The sequence below is a fragment of the Bombina bombina genome, chromosome 1, assembly GCF_027579735.1.
Source record: "Bombina bombina isolate aBomBom1 chromosome 1, aBomBom1.pri, whole genome shotgun sequence".
NCBI lineage: Eukaryota > Metazoa > Chordata > Amphibia > Anura > Bombinatoridae > Bombina > Bombina bombina.
Window position 1 is genome coordinate 729,532,210 of NC_069499.1, and position 14,372 is coordinate 729,546,581.

General features: G+C 36.3%; 1 protein-coding gene across 2 annotated transcripts in view; it reads left to right on the plus strand.

Moving 5' to 3' along the window:
- Positions 1–14,372, plus strand: part of F9 (coagulation factor IX) — a 156,109-nt gene that overhangs the window by 19,859 nt on the left and 121,878 nt on the right. The window lies entirely within an intron of this gene.

Below are 14,372 nucleotides of genomic sequence, written 5' to 3' on the forward strand. Positions count from 1 at the left end.
GTGGAAAATATGCTTTTCTGCGTAGCAAATATTACACATTTTACCTACCACTGATATTACTGTGAGAATTTTCATTACTCATTGGTATTACTATTTGCTGTTAAAGTTTGGAAGCTACTGATTTAATAACTGTAATAATTCAGTAATATAAAATTTAACTGACTTCCATTTATTCAGTTGGAAGAATATTACAACTTTTTCTTTATTACATTACAATCTTACAATGTGTTATGTCTCTGCTGAGTTCTAAGTGTTGCTAATAGTTGGCTAATTTCTAATAAAGGTTTAATGCCAAATTACAAATGTTTTAATGATCCAGCATAGATTAGTCTTCATGGACACATACATAGTTTGGTTATAATATTATTTTTGCAAGTATTATGATTGTAATTTATAATTTTGGATTGTATATATAATAATATTCCCTTAGTTGTCCCATTGGTACTTCGTCCTTTAATCTGTCCTAATTCTGATAACAAGATTTAGCCTTAGCACTGGAGGGAATGAGGTAGACCAGTTACATGATTGGTGAAACTGTCCTGCTAATATGAGTCTGTTGAGAGTTTAACAAGTTTGTATAATAAAGAAACTAAAAAAATAAATTAAAGCTTACAATGGAAATATCCCTGATGTAATTCTTGCCAAATAATTGGTTACAAATAATAAATATATGTTAGTGCAATATCTTATGACTGTCAAAATGAAGATTGCCAACTAAAGAAAAAGTAACACCTATTTTGTTTATATCTGATGAAGGGGTAAAACCTCCAAACGTAACTTATGAATAAAAGTAATTGCTTGCAAGTCCTGGAGAGTGCACCCTTCTAATTAATAATATTTTATTAAGAAATATATACTGTATATATCGGCCGCTAGCAGGGGGGTGTCAATCAACCCGATCGTACTTGATCGGGTTGAATTGCAGCGATGTCTGTCCACCTTCTCAGAGCAGACGGACAGGTTATGGAGCAGCGGTCTTTAGATAGATAGGTCCCATAGACTTGAAAAAGGCTTACAATAATAGCCGAAACGTCAACCTATTTTTGATGTGATTCATGAAATAATGATAAATTCTTGATGTTGAAAAGACCCATGAGTGCCCTCCTTTGTGTCAGATGTTCTATTTAAAAAGTTTGAGGAGTCACCTGGGCAACGTGTGAAATATGTATTCTGAGTGAATGCATGTAATTGATGCAAGATATATTTATATATATATATATATATATATATATATATATATATATATATATATAGTTTCAGTAGTAAATAAGCACTCTCTGGACTTTGGCCGTCTGTGTAAACAAAAGTATTTATTTGTGACGTTTCGGGACACCAAACAGTCCCTTCCTCTGACAAACAACAATTCAAAAATGGCAAACTTTTAAAGGTGAAAGAACCATCCCCTGATCGTTGATCCAATCGGTGCAAGTATTGTGTGAAGACAGGAGAAACAAACCCCCTGATAGGATCATCTTTAAGATAGAAACAACCTGATAGGCTGAAGCCAATGTGCTTACTGTGTAGCATGAATGTAAAGAAAGAAATAAAGTAAAAAGTTATCCCCTTGGACCGCAAGAGACTACTGTCAATAAAACATAAATCCTAAGCATATGCCGATGGGAACAATGTTCGACAAAAATGCGAATAGTGAGACAACTGGCAACATGCTTCCACCAATCAGGTAGCATTAAACAACACACTCCCTTCGGCCAGCCAATAATCTCAGAGCAACTGTGAGTCTGTCATAAACACCACCTACCCATGTAAACACTGTGTCAGCTGTCATCAAGAGGCATGAGACACAACCTAGCTGTGTGAACCTCATAATCAAATAGACCATGTATAGAAGCCATATCAAAACTATGAAAAAAACGATGTGACAAATATCCTGTGATGCAAAGGCTCTGCTTCACAAAAGAGGAACAGTGCGCAATCGCACTCATAACTGATCACGAACATCAATCCGACGGTAATGATAACACCTCCCTTACTTAAGGGGCTGCAGGAATAACAGCCGTAATAAACTGCTCAGTAGCTCTAAACCTAGCCGATCCGAGCAGCATACCCTAGATCAATGATGATAGAAATTTACAAACATAGCCCATGTCAGTACTAGCTCCAATCATCAAAGGCTATTGCCTAACACTCCTCTGTGCTGTCAAGCAGCACCAATGGAAGGGAAGAATCAGGTTCATACTGACCGCCCCTACTAGTGACGGCCCTCCTCTGTTGTTACATACGCCGCAACCAACAGCACCCAGTCTAGCTATGAAAAACCATCAACTCTGATGGTGCATAGTATAGGAGAAATATAAAAGTAAACGCTCAATAATCCACTACTTAAAATCATTCAACAGACAAAATATCATTAAGCCGATACTGATCAAATGGGCTATGTGAGTAGGGCCACACACTACATCACGTATGTGTAAATTGACAGCTCTTACCGCTACTAGGTGTATCTACGAAGTGTCCAGTTCAGCCGAAATTGGCGGCTGTCAGTGTTACCACATAAAACTACATTTGTTAAATATGAATACTCACTGGGAATAATTGTCAATACAAGCTCTGCTATATAAAGGCATGATGTACGTCTGATCAAACCGTGAATAAATAGGGTAAAGCACCCACACAAAGCTAAACTCCTTAAATAACCGCAAAATGTGAAATCCACATACCTAATCTTATCAAGCAATATATGAAAATAGTAAAATCCTTACTCCAATCGCAAACAGCCAAAGCTAAGACAAAAAATAAATTGGACATCAAGAACCCAAACACATCAACCTATCGTCAAAGATAGATCTACAAAACACTTCATATAACCTAATCAAAAGAAATACCAAATTAAATATAAAAGTGTATATGAACAGCTCAACAGTATCAGTGGCCGAAAAATAAATATAAATATAAACCATACTATATCAGTCATCAGCGGGCCAAGGGAAAAAAGTTAAAAACATAGATAAAAACACAAATATGAGTCAATCTGATAATCTGGTGTATAGAGGAACATTTAAATAAGTGTATAGATAGAGGAACATTTAATACCCCCAAAACAGGGAACTTAGATACAATATTGCATGATTGTTACCTCAATAAACATATTTTCATATAGATTAATATAAATAGAGATTAATGTTACAACTCCCCGAATGGACCATGAGCTCTCATCAAGTCTGTGGACTCTCATCAGGTCTGTGGACTCTCTGTCATAAACATCCATGGACTCTCTATTATAGATAACACTGCCACCCTGTGTGGACATTAAGACCTCTGGGTTGTAAGGTTCCCAATTCGAAGATCCATCTGGTTTCCTTTCGTAAAAGGATAGTGGCTCTGTCTCCTCCCCTTCTCAATTTTGGAACATGATTGATTATTCTGAATCTCATATATGTAACTGAATGTCCAGCTTCAAGGAAGTGGCGGGCCACTGGTTGGTCTGTTTTCCCATTATTGATGGCCGATCTAATGCTATACCGGTGATTGGCCATCCTCGTCCTGGCATCGTCCGTGGTCTTTGCGGTATAATATTTGCCACATGGGCAGTTCAAGAGATACACTATATGTGTAGTTGTGCAGGTCACTGCATGTTTGATCTTGTATTTCTTCCTGCGTTCAGGGTGTTGGAAATGGGTGCCAGTGATCATTGCATTACATGTAAAGCACCCAAGGCAGCGATAACAACCAGCTTTTCTCCCAAGCCAGGTAGTTGGTACATTGTCCGCTAGATCGGTCTTCATCAGAAGGTCTCTAAGATTCCGACCCCTTTTGTATCCAACTCGTGGCGTTTTCCATGCTCTATGGAAAACGCCACATTGATCTAGGGTATGCTGCTCGGATCGGCTAGGTTTAGAGCTACTGAGCAGTTTATTACGGCTGTTATTCCTGCAGCCCCTTAAGTAAGGGAGGTGTTGTAAGGGAGGTGTTATCATTACCATCGGATTGATGTTCGTGATCGGTTATGAGTGCGTTTGCGCACTGTTCCTCTGAACGCAGAGGCTTTGCATCGCAGGATATTTGTCACATCGGTTTTTGCATAGTTTTGATATGGCTTCTATACATGGTCTATTTGATTATGAGGTTCACACAGCTAGGTTGTGTCTCATGCCTCTTGATGACAGCTGACACAGTGTTTACACGGGTAGGTGGTGTTTATGACAGACTCACAGTTGCTCTAAGATTATTGGCTGGCCGAAGGGAGTGTGTTGTTTAATGCTACCTGATTGGTGGAAGCATGTTGCCAGTTGTCTCACTATTCGCATTTTTGTCGGAACATTGTTCCCATCGGCATATGCTTAGGATTTATGTTTTATTGACAGTAGTCTCTTGCGGTCCAAGGGGATAACCTTTTACTCACATATTTCTTTCTTTACATTCACGCTACACAGTAAGCACATTGGCTTCAGCCTATCAGGTTGTTTCTATCTTAAAGATGATCCTATCATCTTTAAGATAGAAGGGACTGTTTGGTGTCCCGAAACGTCACAAATAAATACTTTTGTTTACACAGATGGCCAAAGTCCAGAGAGCGCTTATTTACTACTGAAACTATGGATATTTTTTATAGCACCCTGGCAGCTAAGGACAGATGGTGAGAGTGCATGCACCTACAAACTAAATATATATATATATATATATATACACATATGTAGGTGTGTTTATATATGTGTACATATGTATTTATGTATTTACAGATGTATAAACACATAAATACATATGTATACATATATAGTCATATATATACTGTATATAAGTGCATTGGAGCCCTTTGCAGTCAAGTAGATGAAAACCCGAAAAATAATATTTATGCAACATTCATATTTAATAAAGTACTGTGTATTTACTGTAAACATGTCACTTTCCAATGTTCTGTCCATAGTAGAATATGGAATATGTTTTTTTCAATAGATATCTATACCTATATACAATTATATATATATATAGTTATAGATATATATTGTACCAAAATACCATCAGATATTTAGAAATATGTATTTATAACATAGTAACATAGTAGATGAGGTTGAAAAGTACATCGAGTTCAACCTATACAAATCTAATACAGGGAGTGCAGAATTATTAGGCAAGTTGTATTTTTGAGGATTAATTTTATTATTGAACAACAACCATGTTCTCAATGAACCCAAAAAACTCATTAATATCAAAGCTGAATAGTTTTGGAAGTAGTTTTTAGTTTGTTTTTAGTTATAGCTATTTTAGGGGGATATCTGTGTGTGCAGGTGACTATTACTGTGCATAATTATTAGGCAACTTAACAAAAAACAAATATATACCCATTTCAATTATTTATTTTTACCAGTGAAACCAATATAACATCTCAACATTCACAAATATACATTTCTGACATTCAAAAACAAAACAAAAACAAATCAGTGACCAATATAGCCACCTTTCTTTGCAAGGACACTCAAAAGCCTGCCATCCATGGATTCTGTCAGTGTTTTGATCTGTTCACCATCAACATTGCGTGCAGCAGCAACCACAGCCTCCCAGACACTGTTCAGAGAGGTGTACTGTTTTCCCTCCTTGTAAATCTCACATTTGATGATGGACCACAGGTTCTCAATGGGGTTCAGATCAGGTGAACAAGGAGGCCATGTCATTAGATTTTCTTCTTTTATACCCTTTCTTGCCAGCCACGCTGTGGAGTACTTGGACGCGTGTGATGGAGCATTGTCCTGCATGAAAATCATGTTTTTCTTGAAGGATGCAGACTTCTTCCTGTACCACTGCTTGAAGACGGTGTCTTCCAGAAACTGGCAGTAAGACTGGGAGTTGAGCTTGACTCCATCCTCAACCCGAAAAGGCCCCACAAGCTCATCTTTGATGATACCAGCCCAAACCAGTACTCCACCTCCACCGTGCTGGCGTCTGAGTCGGACTGGAGCTCTCTGCCCTTTACCAATCCAGCCACGGGCCCATCCATCTGGCCCATCAAGACTCACTCTCATTTCATCAGTCCATAAAACCTTAGAAAAATCAGTCTTGAGATATTTATTGGCCCAGTCTTGACGTTTCAGCTTGTGTGTCTTGTTCAGTGGTGGTCATATTTCAGCCTTTCTTACCTTGGCCATGTCTCTGAGTATTGCACACCTTGTGCTTTTGGGCACTCCAGTGATGTTGCAGCTCTGAAATATGGCCAAACTGGTGGCAAGTGGCATCTTGGCAGCTGCACGCTTGACTTTTCTCAGTTCATGGGCAGTTATTTTGCGCCTTGGTTTTTCCACACGCTTCTTGTGACCCTGTTGACTATTTTGAATGAAACGCTTGATTGTTCGATGATCACGCTTCAGAAGCTTTGCAATTTTAAGAGTGCTGCATCCCTCTGCAAGATATCTCACTATTTTTGACTTTTCTGAGCCTGTCAAGTCCTTCTTTTGACCCATTTTGCCAAAGGAAAGGAAGTTTCCAAATAATTATGCACACCTGATATAGGGTGTTGATGTCATTAGACCACACCCCTTCTCATTACAGAGATGCACATCACCTAATATGCTTAATTGGTAGTAGGCTTTCGAGCCTATACAGCTTGGAGTAAGACAACATGCATAAAGAGGATGATGTGGTCAAAATACTCATTTGCCTAATAATTCTGCACTCCCTGTATACTTACAAAAAAGCTCAAATTGAGCTGAAAATAATCCCATTAAAAGGTGACCCATTTAACACAAGCGCAACCATATCCCTGAATTCTGTTTCTAGCCAGAAATGTATTCAAACCATTTCAAATGTATCTAAGGTATTGGTATTCACTACCTCCTTTGGTAATAAGTTCCACAATTTAATTTTTTCTTACAGTGAAGAAATGCTTCAATTGCAGGAGATTAAATCTCCTTCCTTCCAGCCTTAAATTGTTACCTCTTGTGAAGTTTCTTGGAATAAACAGAGCTTCTGCCATCTCTGTATATGGGCCTTGAATATATGTATATAAAGTAATGATGTCACCTCTCCAGTGCCTTTTTCTAAAGATAACAGACCCAGTTTGGCTAACCTCTCCACATAGCTTAAATTCTCAATTCCCCTTATTAGTTCAGTGGCCCTTGTCTGAATGTTTTCCAGGTCTGCAATGTATCTCTCTCTCTCTCTCTCTCTCTCTCTCACACTCTCTCTCTCTCTCTCTCTCTCTCTCTCTTTCTCTCTCTCTCTCTCTCTCTCTCTCTCTCTCTCTCTCTCTATATATATATATATATATATATATATATATATATATATATATATATATATATATATATATATATATTACTCTCCTTAAGTTTGTTTTGCTTTATTTGAAGAAGAAAAGCCCCTATTATTGTAAACACTATCCACCAACTCTAGTTTCAAATTTTGTAGATACTATTCATATACATTTTTTGTATCATGCATAGGGTAGAAGTTTTTACTGAATGAAAAACATATTCTCCAAAAAGTTGAATAAGAGTCCCAAAGCATACCATGACATTCATCCATTTAGTATTCTTTGTTAAGTGAAAACAATGATAACATATGTAAGTTAGAGTGAAAATTGTGCATTTGTATTTTACATTGGCACTGTTTGGACGTACATTTATAAGTATGGTCCTAATTACACACAAGTGTAAGTTAATTTTTAATTTTTTAATTTTCACTCACTACAGATTATGGGTTATTATTGACACCAATTGATGATATTATCTACCTTACATATTTTGTGCAGCTCACAGTCTGTAAGGATTGGAATTATATTAGCACCTTAAATATACCATAGTATGAATTTGCATCATTAATCACACCCTTGTTTTTAGACCAATCAGGGTCAGCTCTGTTGCTTTTTAAAGTGTACAGGTGTATAGTATGACCTCTATGATTACGGTCTGAAGTCTGAAACATGTTAGCAGATACTGTGATGGTTTGATACTGATTCATGAACCTCATGGATTACCATGTTCTTAAGTTGATTGTTAAATACTTATTTTTATGAAGATTGACTACTACACTACTTTGAATTTATATATATATATATATATATATATATATATATATAAGAATGGACTACTTTATTCTATAAATGCTAAAAGAGAACTGGATCATTTTTAGTTGATTTAAAACAGTAACATTTTCCAGAAAAAAAGACAATCATTTAACATCACTAACAGTAGATTATTATTTTTTTACAAAAATAATTAAAAGATGTCACTTGACATCAAGTGATACAATAAAATACATTACATCTTATTCAGCCAAGTTTGGAAGGTGTTTTGAATTCCATTTTGGAGATGCATGTTTAATAAGTGTTACCCTCCTCTTGCTCTTATATTTGTGGCCATTGAAAAACTGGTGAAAGGGTGATGAAGAATGATTTAAAAAGGTATATGAGCCTTAGACACATGAGTCAAAATGTGAAACATACTTATCATTCTTCCTTCAAACAAGTTCACATTATAGTGATGGTATAGTGATACATTTTGCATAACAAGTCAATGACTCACTGGATTCCTGTCATTCAAGTTGGGTTTTTGATGACAGAATTGACTGCACAAGAAAACATTTTTGCTTTTGGGATGATTTAAAATAATCCACTATCACAAATGATAGTTTGACTTAAATCTGCTTCTACTTTTTTTGCTTTTTATTTTAATTTAATATAGTTATCAGTTATTATATTTCAGTCTATGATTTTATCTTTAGATGACAGGGTAGATTGAAGAGGTAAATGAGGTCTCATCTCTTACTAATAGCTTAGGGAGTACTACTATGTAACACCGACTGGAAAGAATTGCAGAGCTCAAGGGATCAATCTCAAGTTACTATACAATACCCACAGAAATTAGAATCACATGAACTAATATAAAAATTAACACATTTGCAAACTTCTATAGCAAATAGGTGAAAATAAATAAAAATATTTACATATAAATATATCCGTCACTGCTGTGTTTTATATGTTTCAGTACTACTATATGCTTGATGGTATTTTCTTTTAATAGGACAGCAGAATACAGAGTTACAGTTAGTATCTAAAGTAGTTATATTAATCGTGTTAATCATAAAAAAAGTTGTAAATTGCCAAAATATTTCTAAGAATGTTTTGCCGTTGAGCTAAAGCTCAAGAGGTTGTTAATGTTAACCTTGGTTTCTATGGGGTATACTGAATCCAACCACTTCAAAATTGAGTCTATTCTGTGTTAACAAATAAGTTATTAACCCGTACTTTAAACTTTCTAAGAAAGTGTTTTATCTATTAACAGTAATGGACCTAGATCAGATGTTGTCTATGATGCGATGTTTGGGAAAACATCTGCCATACAAAGGTTACTGAGCCATGCATCTAGTCTACGGTCTAAAGTTTGGGCATTTACGGTCTAAGGTTTGGGCATGGAGATATTTTTAGGACATGCATTTGTTCTAATATATGTAGTTTGAGCACAGCTATGTAAATTAGTTTTTGTGGCATATATCTGGCCTGAGGTCTAATATTTGACAAATAGATGGAATAAAAGGACTTGGACTAATTATATACATTTAAAAAGCATATTTACCCAAACATTTATTAAATCATAGCTTTAAATCTTTTTACTAACAACCAGTAAATGCTATTGTTTATAATTATGTATAATGCACTAACATTTGATTTATTTATTGTAGCTAAAAAGATACCAGGTATTTCCTTTATCTCTGAGCCATTTCTAGGTTTGACATTTGGCAGGTGTTAAAGGTTGTGTCTCCTCAACCCACACTTGAGATTCAGTGGGTCATGTACCTTGGCACATTCTACTAGAATTGTATGGCAAATCACTGTATACTGCACAAATTCTTCTACTAAATCTTAAGATATTTTACTGTGCCTCTGCTCCCCCTTCTGCAAGGTGAATTAACACATTTGAATATAGACCAGATGCATATAGCTCTTTGCTTTGCTTATGTTAAGTTACAGATATGTGTCCCTTCTACTATTCTTATGTCACATATATGCTCACATCACAATACAGACAATATGCACGGCTCTTGGCAAAGAGAAGATGCCTGGTGCCATAGTTATGCCAGGTATATAGCCAGATCACAATGTAGAGCAGTAGTTAATGCAAATATGTGCCCATAGCACACTACAGAACCAGTGCATAACCACTTTATTCACTTTACCTTTTGTATTCTGTCCTTCCTCTATATTTCTCACATTATGTGCTGCCTCAGATGATATAGCAGTGGCCAAAAGGAGAGGCTGAATCTGGCTTCCACAAAGCAACAAGACAATTAAATATAAAAGGAAATAGCAACCGGGACGTCCAGAGAAGAGCCCTGACACTTGCCTTGTCAGCTATGCCAATATGTCAGGCTATTATTGCACTATACAAAAGAAGCAGAGCTTGCTTAAGACTCAGCACTAGGGTACAACACAAAGTTTAATGAACATTCCTACAGTTTATTCTTTTTTTATGTGGGTTTTCTCATACATCTAAAATCTCTGACAACCCATAGTTTGTAAAGCTGTCAGGGCCTCTTCAGTTCCAGCCCTCAAAACCCTAACAACCAAATATCCAAACTACAACACAACAGCTGTGCTTAGTAACATCCAACATAATAGCTGTTAGTGGACCCTGATGACTTGAACCCTAGTTTTATTAATGTTCCTTATTAATATTCCGTTTTCATTTAATACTTTGCTTTATGTATAAGATGTGCCAAAACGTAGTTTGGGATCTATCAGAAGCTCTCTTAGTGCTGGCTATTAGATCTTCAGAAGTTGTGCAATTTCCCCATTTACTGAAATACAATTTCCTTGGAATAGAAATAAATGTCTAAATTAGTTTTACCCATTCACTGTAACTCAACAATAACTACACTTAAAAGAATGTGTATTATATAATCAGATGACAGACCATGCAATTTTAGAGACTTTCATTATCAAACTTTCTTTTTGCACGTTTATGTCCATTTACTTTGTTCTATTGGTAAAAAAAACATAGCAAGGTAGGCTTAGGAGCAGCAATGCGCTACTGTTGGCTAGCTGGTAATTGCTGGCTATACACTTATCGCTATTGTCATTGGCTCACCAGATTTGTACAGCTCGGTTTCAGTAATGTAGTGCTGCTGTGGAACTGGGGAACTTTGCAGGGATTAAACACGAAGGGGCATATGTATCAAGCTCCGAATGGAGCTTGATGCCTCATGTTTCTGGCGAGCCTGCCGGCTCACCAGAAACACAAGTTATGAAGCAGCGGTCACAAAGACTGCTGCTCCATAACCTGTCCGCCTGCTCTAAACAGGCGGACACACATCGCCGGAAATCAACCCGATCAAGTACAGACCTTGATAACTAGAGGCCATAGGGCTGATTAACAATCCATTAGCAAAAATGTATCAACTGATGTATCTACAAAAATTCCTATAGCTTTAAATTAATGGCGATTTTCTGTAAAAAAAACATTTAAGGGACAGATTACGAGTGGAGCGCAAGTGATAAGGGGTTTGTGACAGGTCTTTGCACATGTCGGGTTTATCGCTCATCTTACAAGTTTAAAATAAATGCGATTTGATTCAAGTTAACAGTAACACTTGTCAGGTTATCACATCCTCAGAGCTGCAAAACAAAAATGTGTCACAAAACACAACAAAAATACATTACACAATACAGTTACACTCATAATAACACCATCTAATAAAAAATATTAAAAATAAATATTATACACTAAAGTTATAGGGGCTCAAAGACATGAGGTCTCAGGTGTTAAAATAAAGAAAAGCGGCCAATATATATGTATGTGCATATGTATTTATGTTTTTATACGTGAATATATGCATTTACAGACATAAATACACATATAAAAACATAAATACAAATGCACATACATATAGACATATATATATATATCTATATATATATATATATATATATATATATATATATATATATATATACATACATATAAGTGCATTAAAACAAATAGAAAACCCAGAGGCTAGGTATATACATGAATACACCTACGCTCAAAGGAAATTATCAAAACCTTGATTGTTTGTGTAAAGGTAAAAAAATATAACTTTTATTCACCAATTTTGGTTTGTAATAAAAAACAGTAAATACTTGGTCTACTGCCCTACACAAAATAAAAACACTACACCAAATGATACTATAATATTGGGTAGTTAGGAAAGAACAATAATAGTATCTAAATCAATGAAAAAAGGCATATTTTGGGAAAAGCAAGCTGGGGTATGTTGTATATTAAATAACTGCACTATTCTTTAAAAGTAGCCTCCTATGAGGAATGCTAAACTTGCATTAATTTCAAATGCTTTCATCTTAGAGTATGTGTACTCGCTCTTAGGGTGGGCTGTTAAGTTTTATGGATAATTAGATTCTTTAAATAATATTTGTAAACAAAAAAACCACTGCCCTCCCTTCCTAGCACTTCCACTTTTTTCCCTACAATAATTTTAGCATTGGTTCCAATATTGTTCTAAATATTTTGAAGTAAAGTTAAACAAATGGTGAGCAAGTTAAAACACAAACACAGTCGCATTTTACATTACGCTTCCCCAACTTGCTTTTCCCAAAAGATGCATTTTCATTTATTTATATACTATTGTTTCTTTCATAACTAACCAATAAAGTGTCCCTTTAAAAATACTGATTCTGCTCATTTATTGATTTATTTCTATTATTTCTCTGTGAAACTTAAATAAAGTTAATGATTCTTACATCAGGAAGTGCATCAGCTTGGTTTAGAAGGGGTGTAATAATATTGATATGTTTACCTAGAATCTGGAAATCATATTCTAATATTCTGCACCATAAAAGGTCCTTGAAGAATTGAGTTTGAGCCTATTATTCTGAAAAACAATACTTGATAAATAATAGTTAGATAAGCTGTGCAATCAAAGATTGTAGGTTTTGCAATAGGAACATTTTATATATATACAATATATATATATATATATATATATATATATAATATAAATATATATATATATATATTTATATATATATATATATATATATATATATAAAACAAAAGAAGAGAGCACAGCCACGACTCACGGTAAAAGTATTTAATGATTCCACTTTGCGCATATAAACATAATGCACTTACAAGAGTTCAATTATAACAAGCGTCTCTAGAATCTCACACAGTCCCCGGCTCTCAGGTCTCCGTTAGCTGTTGCTGTTTCTTTGCTCCTCTCTGTTTCCGGCGTGTGGACTCAATTTCTTTTCCTTTCCAAGTGCAAGGGTTTGTTAAGGTCCTGCTATAACAATGCTGATGTTGACTAGATCTGTTAACGTCTACGCATTTCGTCTGGCTTCTGCAGACTTTTTCAAGACTTCTGAATAGTGGTTGCTTTTCTCGTGGGGATCCTCTGTTTAAAAGCCTGCCAACTCCTCCTCTTTTCCTGACAAACGCCAATCAACTACTGGGCAGTTTTCACACCCTCAAAGTTGTCAAACCCTGTTATATCAGAGTCTATTGTATTACCCAGACCTGTGGCCAGCCTCACTTTTACTCTGGTAGACGCTGGAGGTGCTGCATGGAGCTAAATCAGTTAAACCCAAGGCAGATGTGACGTCATCTTAGGTGGACGGTGTGTGACCGAATGGGGAAGTGGGAAACTAGAGATTGTAATAGAAATGGAACCGGAGTTCCATTTCTATTAGAATCTCTAGTTTCCCACTTCCCCGTTCGGTCGCACACCGTCCACCTCAGATGACATCACATCCGCCTTGGGTTTAACTGATTTAGCTCCATGCAGCACCTCCAGCGTCTACCAGAGTAAAAGTGAGGCTGGCCACAGGTCTGGGTAATACAATAGACTCTGATATAACAGGGTTTGACAACTTTGAGGGTGTGAAAACTGCCCAGTAGTTGATTGGCGTTTGTCAGGAAAAGAGGAGGAGTTGGCAGGCTTTTAAACAGAGGATCCCCACGAGAAAAGCAACCACTATTCAGAAGTCTTGAAAAAGTCTGCAGAAGCCAGACGAAATGCGTAGACGTTAACAGATCTAGTCAACATCAGCATTGTTATAGCAGGACCTTAACAAACCCTTGCACTTGGAAAGGAAAAGAAATTGAGTCCACACGCCGGAAACAGAGAGGAGCAAAGAAACAGCAACAGCTGACGGAGACCTGAGAGCCGGGAACTGTGTGAGATTCTAGAGACGCTTGTTATAATTGAACTCTTGTAAGTGCATTATGTTTATATGCGCAAAGTGGAATAATTAAATAATTTTACCGTGAGTCGTGGCTGCGCTCTCTTCTTTTGTTTTATAGTACTTTCGTTGTCTGAATCACTCTTCAAGATTCAGTGAACTGTGAAGCGGCACCACACTCGCAAGGAAGCCGGGGAGATTCTGATACAAAGAAGGAAAAAAACACTAGCTTTCTACCATACTCCCT